The 13,724-nt window shown below is 45.1% G+C and overlaps 1 long non-coding RNA gene across 1 annotated transcript; it reads left to right on the forward strand.

Annotated features, from left to right (window-relative positions):
• Window positions 1–8,492: 8,492 nt before the first annotated feature.
• On the forward strand, window positions 8,493–12,524 carry LOC126992860 (uncharacterized). Its single transcript, XR_007747143.1, has 3 exons — window positions 8,493–8,728; window positions 10,309–10,413; window positions 12,190–12,524. It is a non-coding gene; the product is annotated as an uncharacterized LOC126992860 (long non-coding RNA).
• The last annotated feature ends 1,200 nt before the right edge of the window (window positions 12,525–13,724 follow it).

A 13,724-nucleotide genomic window follows, 5' to 3' on the forward strand; every position in this document is an offset into this window, starting at 1 on the left:
TGAAGAGGTCGTTATAAAAGGTTAATAGATTTGATAGGCAGGATCTTTTGTTTCGGAAGCCATGTTGTGAGTCCCCAATTAATGAGTGGCTTTCAAGGTAACTCACAATTTTGTCTCTAATTATGCCCTCAAGTAGCTTACCTACAACCGAGGTTAGACTAATGGGCCTGTAATTACCTGGTACTTTTTTGTCTCCTTTCTTAAAAATCGGTGTCACGTTAGCCTTTTTCCAATCAGAAGGGACAATGCCTAGTCGCAAGGACATATAGAATACGGTTGTGAGGAGGAGAGTATTTCGCTCTTTGTTTCTTTCAGCAGAGTTGGATATACTTCATCAGGTCCAGGACTTTTATTTGTTTTAAGTGATTTGAGGGCTTTAAGGACTTCATCGGGTTTTATTTCAAAGTTAGACAATGCATGCTCGGGATTTACATTAGTACTGGTGTTGGTGGTGGTGGTGGGAGGACTGTTATTATTAAACACCGAGGAAAAGTAATTGTTTAATAGGTTTGCAACGTGTTGGCTGTCAGTCACTAGTGCACCGTCGCTGTTTATTAAAGGTCCAATTCCACTTCTGATCGCCTTTCTGTTGTTTATGTAACTGAAGAAGGATTTCGGATTATTTTTACAGTTGGCTGCAATATGTTCTTCATATCTACGCTTTGCCTGATGCACTAATCTTTTTACTCGTCGCCTTGCATCATTGTAAAGTCTAATGTTTTCGGGCGTGCTTTGGTCTTTCTTTAACCTGTAAGACAATTTTCTCTCCTTGACTGAGTGTTTAATTTCGCTATTAAACCAAGGTGGACTTTTATTAGTGTTAATTCGCTTCTCGCACAAGGTGACAAATGTGTCCTGCTGAGTGAGTAAGTGATGTTTAAAGTTTAGCCAGGCGTCCTCTGCATTGCCGTCATCTGATAGTTGCATATCTATTAGTTTTCGTCGGATTTCTACGAAGTTGGCTCTTTTGAAATTGGGCACCTTAACTTTATTTTCAGTCACCGATGTTTGAGCTCTAATGTCAACGCGCACTAGTTTATGATCGCAGGAACCGAGGTGTTCTCCTACCGTGACATTACTGACTAGGTTATCTTGGGTCGCTATAACAAGGTCAAGTATGTTATTTTGTCGAGTTGGCTCAGAAACCATTTGGCTTAGATAATTTTCCTCTAGAAATTCGATCATTCTATGGGACTCACCTTCTGTACCCGACAGTGTCGCCCAGTCGATATGGGGAGGTTAAAGTCTCCTAGTATCAGTGAGTCGCTGTTATTAAGTGACTGCCTTAAGACGCTGTACATTTCAAGATCGCCATCAAGTGATTGCCCCAGGCCTGTAAGTGACAGATATATTTAAATTGACTTTTGCAATGTTTACTCGCACTCACAAATTTTCAACGTTACTTTTTCTTGGTTTTTTGTCAGTAGGTTGCAAGTAGCTTTTTACAAAAATGGCGACACCACCCCCTCTACGGTTTACACGATCATTGTTGAAGAATCTGTAGCCATCTATGTTATATTCGGAACTTAAATCAATATTAGTGGTGTCGATAAATGTTTCGGTTATAGCAATTACGTCAAAGTTTTCTGTCAGAGCAAGACATCGCAGTTCATCAAATTTGTTTCTTAGGCTACGCGCATTGAAACTAAGGACTCTTAGGTTATCTTGAAGCTTGGTAATAGAGTTACTGGAGGGTTCAATGTTACGAGTCTGTTGCGGTGTGAGGTGTCTATTTACACGGGCGGGATGGAAGGACGTGGCTGAGAGTCGTTTTTTGTTGTTCGGGCGTTACGTACGGCGTTGTTGAGGAGCCTTCCAAATCTGCCCTGATGATGGGGACAGGTGTATGCCGTCCCTTTGGAAAAGTCTACTCTGGCCGTAGAAATCGTTCCAGGCGTTAAAGAATTCGACGTCAAGCTCTCCGCAGAGAGTCTGCAGGCGGTTGTTGAGGCTGAAGGCCTTACTGTAGAAGTCGCCCTCATCCCATGTCCGTGGTAGAATTCCTGAAATCAAAATATTAGGATTTAGTCTTATACTGCTGGATGAGCCTACGGTACTTGTCCAGCAGTTCCTCAGACCGGTCGTGGTGACGTCGTTTGTACCTGTGTGGAGAACAAGAGTGAGTCATTAGAGGCCTCAGCGAGACCTCGTCCAGGGCAGCTGTGATGTCGTCAACACCAGCTCCAGGATAACAGTAGTTACGCCTACGACGGGGGACTCTGCCACAGAATTCAACCACCTGATGGCGAATCATAGAGTCACCGACCAAGAAGGTGCTCTGTTCCTCGTCCTCCTCCTCCAGTATGGCAAATCTGTTGTAGCAATGAGTAGGATAAATGGCTCTAGGGGCGGTCTGGCTCCTCCTCTCACGGGGTGAAGCATTCAGCGTCAGCTCTACCGGTTCCCTGTGACGTGCCTTCTTCGGAAGGTGGCTGGGCATCGAGTTCAGGTGATGAGGCGTCAATTGCAGGAGGGGCGACGATGTTGGCCTGGATAAACTCCTGCAAGGTATCAACAGTACTTGTTAGTTCGGTGATCTTCTTCTCGCCAGCCGTTAGCCTTTCGTCCTGTTGAAGGAGTCTCGTTTCCATCTGCTGAGTCAACAGGCAGATCTTGCAGACGGTCGATCGTCCTGAGAAGAAATGACCAGAGAAGTTTCCTGTGCAAGTCGAACATTTCTTTAGCGCCATCTTGGTAAGGAGGAGGTATCTATATATTTGCTTTGCTTTTTCTTTTCGTAGGGCAGAGGGACGCGTGCGTGAATAAGCGAGAATAAGTGAGAGAGAGAGAGAGAGAGAGAGAGAGAGAGAGAGAGAGAGAGAGAGAGAGAGAGAGAGAGAGAGAGAGAGAGAGAGAGAGAGAGAGAGAGAGAGAGAGAGAGAGAGAGAGAGAGAGAGAGAGAGAGAGAGAGAGAGAGAGAGAGAGAGGGAGGGAGAGAGAGAAGGGGAGAGAGAGAGGGTGGGATAGGGAGAGAGAGAGAGGGGGGGGTAGTAATGAGAGAGGGGGGGGGAGATGGAGAGAGGGAGGAGAGAGAGAGAGAGAGAGAGAGAGAGAGAGAGAGAGAGAGAGAGAGAGAGAGAGAGAGAGAGAGAGAGAGAGAGAGAGAGAGAGAGAGAGAGAGAGAGAGAGAGAGGCGTAGGAGGAGATAGGGATGGAGGGAGGAGGAAGCGAAGGAAAGGGGGAGAGAGAGGGTGGGAACGAGATCGGGAGTGAGGAAGGAGAGAGAGGGCAAGTGGGGGTAGTAATGAGAGAGAGAGAGAGAGGGAGGGCAATGGAGAGGAGGAGGAGAGAAGAGGAGGGCAGAAACGCGAGAGGGAGGGAGGATTACTGGTCTCTGGGGAATAATCTGGTCAAGTCAGGTCAGGTAGGTCTGAACACCTGCGTAGGAAGTGGCGTCGGAGTGGAATCTGGAAATATATAAAGAATGTGGCGGAAAGAGTGTAACACTGTGTTTTGTGTATAGGTGTATATATGTTTTACAGGGCGCTACTGCGAGAGGGTAGATACAGGCGGAGAGAGGTAGTAAAAATAAGGGCAACACTTAATCCTGTCCAATGGTCGAAGCACGTGGTCGCGCAGCAAACAGCACACCTCTGCGGGCAGCTAACTCGGTTGACAATAAGCAGTACGCAGCACGACGCGAAATAGCACACGGCACACAGCACAGCAAGATCTACAGTACAGTTCAGTACAGCACACGAGGGTGGATTCGCAAGCGAGAGGTCACGGAAGTGGGAGCGCGTGCGGTTTGACCTCTCGGGGGGAGAGAGAGAGAGAGAGAGAGAGAGAGAGAGAGAGAGAGAGAGAGAGAGAGAGAGAGAGAGAGAGAGAGAGATATTTACATAGATTTACATAGATTTACATAGAAAATCAGACCACACAGACCCCATGGCCCAGACTTGATGGTCTGTCCTTAAACCTAAGTGATTTTACATTAATCAGAAGACTCAAAACGTTGTTGCATTTCGACTCTAGTTGATATTAAGTTGAAGGAAGTGACGGTCGAGCTTATTTTTGAAGGAGTCAATCGTGTTACACTGGACCACTGATGGTGGAAGCTTATTCCAATCTCGCACTACAACGTTGGTGAAGAAAAATTTGGTGCAGTCTGAATTTACTTGTCTACATTTGAGTTTTATTCCATTGTTCCTCGTTCGCAGTGTCATCGATCATAAACAATTTTGTTCTGTCTACATTCATGAAACCATTAAGTATTTTAAAACATTCGATCAGTTTTCCTCGGAGGCGACGTTTCTCAAGAGAGAACATGTTAAGGGTGGAAAGCCTTTCTTCGTAGGATTTGTTGCGCAAGGAAGGGATCATTTTTGTTGCCCGACGCTGAAAACCTTCTAATTTAGCAATGTCCTTTGTATGGTGAGGAGACCAAAACTGTACCGCATATTCCAAGTGGGGTCTGACTAAACTATTGTATAGCGGAAGTATTACATCTTTATTCTTGAATAAAAAGTTTATTTTAATGAAGCCCAACATTCTGTTCGATTTATTTGCTGCATCGATGCATTGATGTGAGAATTTGAGGTTTGACGCGATTTTGATCCCCAGGTCCTTAACGCATTGAACTCTTTTGAGTTTAACGTCGCACATTTCGTAATCGAACTTCTTATTCCTTGTTCCAACTTGAAGGACATGACATTTGTCTACAAGAGAGAGAGAGAGAGAGAGAGAGAGAGAGAGAGAGAGAGAGAGAGAGAGAGAGAGAGAGAGTTAATGGGTAATAAAATTCTGAAAAGGAGGTAAAATTGGAGTGTTTGAATTGGGCAAAAACTCTCACTGCTTGAAATGAGTGTGACAGTCAAATGTTTTTTTTCGCAACCTTTTTCCCACTTTCTGCGACTTTTCGTTTCCTTTTTATTGGTTCGACTCTTTTTGTAATAATTTCGAGTTTTTCGTTTACTGTACGATCGTTCATTTCCCTTTTTTTCATTTAGTGTGTTTCTTGTTCCTATCGTTCTTTTCTATACTTGTTTTCATTTTCAGTTTATTTTTCATGTTTTTGTTGTGCTTCTTCTCTTCTTACTTTGTGTTTTTGTTTCTTCCATACTGTTGTTCCTATTAACTTGACCTCCTCTTCCTTCTCCTCCTCCTCCTTCTCCTCCTCCTCTTCATCATCCTCATATTCCACTTCTATTTTTCACTTCCTCCTCCTCCTTTTCTTCATCCTTCTCATCATCCATCTACTCTTCCTCCTCGTTACGTTCTTAGTGCAAGTTCTTTAATCTCTACCGTAGATCTTTAATGTCCTGACTAACTTAGGAAATAAGCAGGCAGCCTCATTATAAGCCATCAGACACTCCTGCCTACCCTTCCTTGTTTAAAAGTTTCCATGTTTTCTCCTCCACCTCCTCCTCCTGCTATTGCCACTCATCTTCCTTCCACGAGATTGTTCTTGAGAGAGTTTTTGTCTATTTTCTCATTTTTTTTCTATCCCATCTCTCTCTCTCTCTCTCTCTCTCTCTCTCTCTCTCTCTCTCTCTCTCTCTCTCTCTCTCTCTCTCTCTCTCTCTTATTCTCATGTCCGATCCTGTCTCATTCTTCCTTTTCTTTCTCTTTCTCCCTCCTTTCTTCTGTCTCTCTCTCTCTCTCTCTCTCACCCATGATGGATGAAATAAAGATGAGAGCAAATGGCCGTCCATTTTCCTCACCTTCCAACACTCGGATACAGACGACGAAAAAAAAGATGAAAAAAGATAAGAAAATGAAGAAAGATGGACGAAATGAGAGACGTGAAGACGCGTCACGATACTGGCTCACAGTGACGTAACACAAACACAACAATGAGAACACAATAATAAAAGAAATGGGGACAGTAATCACTGCTCCTGTAACATACAATAGTACACAATAATAAATCCTAACAATTCCTAATCTATGCCGCACTGGACCTTAATCTACACAGCTCACACTTCTACTCACGAACAATACAGAAGACAGCAGCTTGGGTGAAGGGCAGGGCTCCAACGCTTCTTCTATCTTGTCTCTTCGTTTCTTCTTTCTTGAGCTCTTGTTTCTTGAGCTCTTGTTTCTTGAGTTCTTCTTTCGTGACTTCTGGCTTGAGTCCTTCTTTCTTGGTTTCTTATATCTTGCTGCTTCTGCTTGTCGCGAGTGAGTGGAGCTTTGTTCTGTTCTTGTTCTGTAGCTGTTCTGGAGCCGTTCTCTGGCTGGTGCTGGCTATTTTATATGCAATCTTGGACGAGGATGAGGGAGGAGCTCGAAGGGTGCTCGTAGGACCTAGGAGGTGTGGCCTAGATTACTGCTTGCCCTGGGTTTGGTGCTTGTCTTGGCGGAGGAGCTCAGGTACTTTTCGCGTCTCGTGGGTGGCTCTTTTGTTTCCGTGAGCTCCCACGGGGCCTTTGTTGCTACTGTACGCTCAGCTTTCGTGGATTCTTCGGAGCCTTGTGATTGGCTTCTAGTAGCGTGTTGTAGCTGTGACACACTGGCGTTTCTTCCGCGAGGCTGGAGGCCAATTAGTATGGCCAACGCTGTAGGTGTAAAGGTCAGATGGGCGTTGTCCGTTCTCATTTGCCTCACCTCGGAGTCAGGTGTCGCTGATGACTAATGAGTGGTGTCACTTACACTTATCATCCTTGCTTCGGCGTAAAGTGGCGCTGATGACTAATGACCTCTCCTGTCACTACTGTTTGTAACGCACGCGCCCGCTAATGGGCCGCTAATTGTCTCAGCGAGAAGGGACAGGGCTTGATGGTCCAACAGCGTTTCCATATTCTCTTCGTCCTCGGGGAGATAACGCCCGAGTCGCTGTGGTGGTGGTGGTGGTGATAAAGGAAGGCTGGCGACGAGGGACTGCTCCGCATGGTGTGTCGTCCTTTGGACTACCCGGGTGGTTACCGAAGCTACCAAGATTACCCGGGTGGTTACCGACGTTACCAAGAGGAGGGTTTCGGTTACCCGCAGGGCTACCACATGTTGCCTTGAAGCTTTCTTTTTTCTTTGTTGTATTTTGCTTATTTCTCTTTTAATCTCTGTCATCATCCATATTGGCTCTATTTACATTTCATTTCCTTGTTTAGTTCTCCTTCTAACTTTTCTTTTCATATGTTTTTTTTTCTGATATTTGTCTCATACGACCCTCAATGTCATTTATAGTTTGTTTTTATTTCATTTTCCAATTCTGCTATATACTCCTTTAACAAACTGTCTTCACTTATTTTCATGTATGTGATTTCTTGTTGTTATAGTACTTACATTTTTCTAAATTCATTTGTATAGATACACTTAGAACAGTCAGACAAATCATACTTTTCTTTGTGTTCATCTCTATGTGTCAGTACTACATTCTTTGGTTCATCATCACAAAGTTATGCCACGGCCTTCCCAAGTAGTTTCTCCGGTACAGTTTGTGTTTAACAATACTATCAAGTTCCTTTTTTCAAGCCAGTTAAGCACTCTCTCACCATTAACCTCTTGTGTCCCAAGAAACCCAACATTAAAGTCCCCTACAAAGGTTCCTCTTCAATTTTATCAAGCATGTTGTTTATTTCAACTTCAATAACTCTGTTCCTTGCTTGGTCACATGTACACAAGTAACAACCTAAAACTGTATTTCCTACTACACATTTCAAATGCACTGTGCTTGCTATTCACATGCTTGCTACACACATGAACCTTTCTTGTCTTTCTCATCTCTGTTTGAGTCTGTGTACTTTAAATCATCCAAAACATTAACTTTCATATATTTTTGTTGTGTTTCCAAAGGGCACAAAAGTGTATTTTCCGATACTAGTTTTACTTTTTCACATTGTTTCACTTATCCCTTCCCCCCTTCCTCCTTCCCCTTCCTCCTTCCCCCTGTGTCAATTCCTCCCTTCCCCCGTCCTCCTTCCCCCCTGTGTTAGTTCCCTCCCCCTTCCCTCTTCCTCGTTCCCCCCTGTGACAGTTCCCTCCCTAGTCTCGACGATGGGGTCTGTGTGGTCTGATTTTCTATGTAAACTCTCTCTCTATATATATATATATATATATATATATATATATATATATATATATATATATATATATATATGTAAATCTATGTAAATCTCTCTCGTCCTTACCTCTGAGAAATAGCCTAGTCCACGCTTTCGTTTTCTCTATCTCCTTTACTTTACGTTTTCTATCTATGTTTTTCAGGGTAGACTTTGAAATGTATTATCTGAAGTTGTACAATTATTAGAGAAATCAGTGTATATTTGATGTCGACACCCTCATAATTAAAGATATTGTCTACAGTGTTGATTATGGAAGTGTTTTTAATAGTTTTGGCCTAAAAACAGAAGGAAATGAGCCAAGTACGACAATCTCCTCAGCTTAGACAATTTAGTTAGGCGGAAACTATTTGCCCCAACAAGCGTGAAAACACTTCCTCAATATAATTTAAACCCGTCAAAACAGTAATCACATTTTCGTCAAGCATTTCCCGCCATTAAAACACACATAGAACACAAAATAAGGAACAAAATAACACAACACGATACAGGTAACAGGTCAAAGAAGAAGAAGAGGAAGACAAGATGGCCGCCGACCTCTCCTTCCCAGGCAAACACACTATTTTACCGTTTTCTCCACTTGTAAAGCCTGACGGAGGTGTCTGAGGCAGTATATCATGTGGTAATGGTTCTCCACGCCTTTAGAAACCCACAGTAACCGCCGGAGACCAAGAGAACACGGAGAAAACAGGGAGTGGAGATTGTGGGCGGATTTTTCGTGTTTATAAGTGTGTGTCAGGCACGTCACTCATGGCTGTGTGCGGGGCTGTGTGCGTGTGTGAAGGCCTGTGTGCGTGTGTGAAGGCCTGTGTGCGTGTGTGAAGGCCTGTGTGCGTGTGTGAATACTTGTGTGCGTGTGTGAAGGCCTGTGTGCGTGTGTGAAGACTTGCGTGCGTGTGTGAAGGCCTGTGTGCGTGTGTGAAGGCCTGTGTGCGTGTGTGAAGGCCTGTGTGCGTGTTTTGGAGGGCGTGTGTGCGTGTGTGAAGGCCTGTGTGCGTGTGTGAAGACTTGTGTGCGTGTTTTGGAGGGCGTGTGTGCGTGTGTGAAGGCCTGTGTGCGTGTGTGAAGGCTTGTGTGCGTGTGTGAAGGCCTGTGCGTGTGTGAAGTCATGTGTGGGTGTGTGATGGGCTGTGTGCGTGTGTGAAGACTTGTGTGCGTGTGTGAAGGCCTGTGTGCGTGTGTGAAGACTTGAGTGCGTGTGTGAAGACTTGTGTGCGTGTGTGAAGGCCTGTGTGCGTGTGTGAAGGCCTGTGTGCGTGTGTGAAGACTTGTGTGCGTGTGTGAAGACTTGTGTGCGTGTGTGAAGGCCTGTGTGCGTGTGTGAAGGCCTGTGTGCGTGTGTGAAGACTTGTGTGTGCGTGTGAAGACTTGTGTGCGTGTGTGAAGGCCTGTGTGCGTGTGAAGACTTGTGTGCGTGAGTCAAGGCCGGTGTGCGTGTGTGAAGGCCTGTGTGCGTGTGTGAAGACTTGTGTGCGTGTGTGAAGACTTGTGTGCGTGTGTGAAGGCCTGTGTGCGTGTGTGAAGACTTGTGTGCGTGTGTGAAGGCCTGTGTGCGTGTGTGAAGGCCTGTGTGCGTGTGTGAAGGCCTGTGTGCGTGTGTGAAGACTTGTGTGCGTGTGTGAAGGCCTGTGTGCGTGTGTGAAGGCCTGTGTGCGTGTGTGAAGGCCTGTGTGCGTGTGTGAAGACTTGTGTGCGTGTGTGAATACTTGTGTGCGTGTGTGAAGGCCTGTGTGCGTGTGTGAAGGCCTGTGTGCGTGTGTGAAGGCCTGTGTGCGTGTGTGAAGGCCTGTGTGCGTGTGTGAAGGCCTGTGTGCGTGTGTGAGGACTTGTGTGCGTGTGTGAAGGCCTGTGTGCGTGTGTGAAGGCCTGTGTGCGTGTGTGAAGGCCTGTGTGCGTGTGTGAAGACTTGTGTGCGTGTGTGAAGGCCTGTGTGCGTGTGTGAAGGCCTGTGTGCGTGTGTGAAGGCCTGTGTGCGTGTGTGAAGGCCTGTGTGCGTGTGTGAAGACTTGTGTGCGTGTGTGAAGGCCTGTGTGCGTGTGTGAAGGCCTGTGTGCGTGTGTGAAGGCCTGTGTGCGTGTGTGAAGGCTTGTGTGCGTGTTTTGGAGGGCGTGTATGCGTGTGTGCAAAACTCTAGAATGACACCCGCACTGCCTTACACAACGGCCCTTTCCCTCACACACACGCACACACACACACACACACAGTCTTGTTTCCATGTGTACAGTATGATATATAGTGTCCCTGTCTTTCCTTACAACCACACAGTTACACTACTAAACATTTCAACGTCACTTATTTTGTTCGGCAGGCTCAAACTCCATCCTGGAGCTCCAGAAGAGGCCCTCTGGACTGGGGCCCAAGCAGCGGTGGACTCTCAACAACAACAACAACAACAACTCCGTCAAGTAACCCAGTAAGTCAAGTCTTGGTTCAGTCTGCTTGTGTCTGGATGCCTCCTGTTACCTTCACCAAAATGGCATATATTTGAATTTACAGATAAAAAAATACAAATTAATTTAATGTTTCATACTTGCATGGTGTTAGTGTGATTGTTAGTAAGTTTATGTGAGCAAGGCGGGGGCTTCGTGGTGCAGTGGTTAGCACACTCCAAGAGAGCCCGGAAAAAATTGGGCGGCTATTCCGATACCCTACACTCCTGTCCACCCAGCAATGTACCAGATATTAATCGGGGGCTGTGTCCCATCTCCTGGGGTCTATTCCCTTCTCCTATAATTCCTTCCCCTTCTGTCTCTCTCCGGCATATGACCACAGATGTTGTGTCCCGTCTCCTGGGGTCTGTTCCCTTCTCCTATAATTCCTTCCCCTTGTGTCTCTCTCCGGCATATGACCACAGATGTTGTGTCCCGTCTCCTGGGGTCTGTTCCCTTCTCCTATAATTCCTTCCCCTTCTGTCTCTCTCCGGCATATGACCACAGATGTTGTGCCCAACTTTTTATGTGAGCAATGCAACAAGCTCTTCCACATTTGTGTGTGTCAAGGTTTACTGCCTCAGCTGATGAGGGAGGAGTTGGCGTGAGGGCAACAGAAGGACTTGTTATAAGTGTGTCTCCTCATGACCAGTGACATGTTTACACAAACGCAATAACTGAGAACAGTGACCTGCAAGGCGTGGCGTGGGTCCTGCCTGCTTGGGGTACTGTCCCGTCATACCCCTTTCATGTACAGTTAACCCGGTAGCAGCGACGGGCCAAATTTATGCCATGATATAAACCCCCCAAAATAGATGATGCATAAACTGATCACAAATGCTTTGATATATATTATGAAATGGTTTGTGAGAGTGATGATTTTTTCTCATTTTTCTCACTTAGAGGGACCATTAAGAAACATGATCCCCGCTGCTAATGGGTTAAAACATCAGCCTCCTTGGCCGTCGTTCCATTGGGGTGCCACAACGCTCTGTGACGCATCGCTGGGGTCCAGGGGGTTAAGGAAGGAGCCTCGCTGCTTCCAGGGGGGTGTGCATACACACAGTCTCCCCTGGGGGGGTCACAGTGTGGTGGAGAGCCATGTTTTTTCAGCGCTCTGGACTGGTGTAATATAGCGGTATAGATTTGGCTTCATAATGCAGATTTTTTGGTGTTTTGTGATTGTCTTTTGGGTGTTTTGTGGGCCTGAGGAATGTGTCGCCCCCTGACACACAGCCCAGCGGGGGTGTGCTTCACTTACATAAATATTTTTGTGTCATATAAATTTTGTTTCTATTTTCTGGAAGTGTTTCTTTACTGCACTGCATTCTGGGACCAAAAAAGTGTTACCTTGTCTAGAGGCAACACTGTCCCCAGAACATGACCCGTGGGACACTGCTGGACAAAAATGTTTCTTTCTGGGAGATTTTGGTGCTTTTAAATAATGGTCCACCTGTTTGTTGACCCCTTCTGCACCCTTAGAAGGTTTGCCGTAAAAATGCTGGGTGCCGCCCTCTGACCTAACCTGACAAAACCACATGTCTTTACTCAATCATTTATTTATTTATTAAATCATTTATTCTTCCGTACAAATGAGACATTATTATTATTATTATCTGAGTGAGCGAGGTCATTCTTTGTTATTTTATGCCAGAAGCTGTTGTGTGTTTAAAGATTTAGCTTGGGTGTTTTGGTGCCAATCTGTGCCATTACAGTCTGAAGGAGCTCAGTGGTTGTTGACACAGTTTTTTATGATGCAGAGAGAGGAGGAAGAGAATGGACAATTTACAACAATATGCACAGACAACAACAAGAAGAAGAGGAGGAAGAAGAAGAAGAAGAGTAAGAAGATGAGGAGGAGGAAGAGAATGGAAGGGAAGGAGCAGCACACACTATTGGTGAGTGTTGAGTTTATTTTTTCCTTGTTTCCTCCTCCTCCTGCTTCTTGTTGTTGTTGTCTTTTTTCTTCCATGTGTTGTGTCCCTCCTGGTGTGACAGTTCCTCCTGTGTGTCCAGCAGCTGTCCCCTGCTGATGGCTTACACTTTCTTCCACCGAGGACTACCCCAGCAGCTTACCTAAGGACATGGAAACAAAAAAATACATAACAGATACCTCATTACACTCACACACACACACACACACACACACACACACTATGAATATGAGTATATGTTTGAGTCTGTGTGTGTGTGTGTGTGTGTTTACCTAGTTGTAATTTTACAGGCCTGGGCTTACGCTGGTGTGGTCCCGTCTCCGTATCTATAATTATCCAACTTTCCCCTGCACACTCTTTGCCGATACTATTTCTTCACTTAGTCTGTTCCAAAGCTCTATATTTCTTTGTGGGAAGCTATATTTCTTTATGTCTCTTGAGCATCTTCCCTTCCTCAACTTTTTACTATGTGCTCTAGTATTCCTGCTGGAAGGTTCCTCTCTTAGTAGCAATTTCTCGTTATCTACTTCCTCCATTTTACTCAATAGCCTATATATTTGTATTAGGTCTCCTCTTTGTTCTAGTGTTGTTAAGTCCATTTCCTTTAGTCTCTTTTCATATTTCAGTCCCTCCAGTTCTGGAACCATTTTGTGTGTGTGTGTGTGTGTGTGTGTTTATGAGATTAATTTGTTCCTGAATTTAGTTCCCAAAGCAAAAGATCATAAACCCAAACAAATTTCCCCATTTCAATTAATGTTGTTTCCATTAATGTGTCCCCAAAACTATCCCCCAAATGAGCGCCCTAATCCTTCACAATGGTGCCAGGGGTGTGCTCAAGCTGTTTCTTTACAAGATATTTGCCAAAAGCGCTGCCTGGCTCAAGGCCCCTCATAGTAAGCTTGCTGTATCAGTAGACTCTTAATGCAAACTCTTTTCAATGGCAAAAAAAGGAGATTATTGGGTTTGTAATGAGTCTTTTTTTCACATTGACTGTACAGAGGCAGCCCGGGCAGAGGGCCAAAATAAAAGCCCCTGAAATGGCCAAGCTCCCAGGCTCAGTCATGGAAGGCAACAAGCATTCACCACACCATGCTGTGAACCTGTTACAAATATGTGGCTCATAGTGTTGGTTCCTGCCAGTCATCCTATATGACCCATGCCTAGCCCGTCTGTGTCTGTTTTTTCAGCCATAAACTCAATATAATCATCATGTATTATATATAAAAACATGCAGAATTAAATGGTGCACATAAAGAAACATAGATTATTTGATAATTTTGAGATGTAAGCATAATTTGCCAAGGCTTTCCTAGGAGTTGTGGGCATTTCCAGGGGTAGTTCTGTGACCCTTCCTCTGTACC

Source organism: Eriocheir sinensis, unplaced genomic scaffold, assembly GCF_024679095.1.
Source record: "Eriocheir sinensis breed Jianghai 21 unplaced genomic scaffold, ASM2467909v1 Scaffold51, whole genome shotgun sequence".
NCBI classification, from domain to species: Eukaryota; Metazoa; Arthropoda; class Malacostraca; order Decapoda; family Varunidae; genus Eriocheir; species Eriocheir sinensis.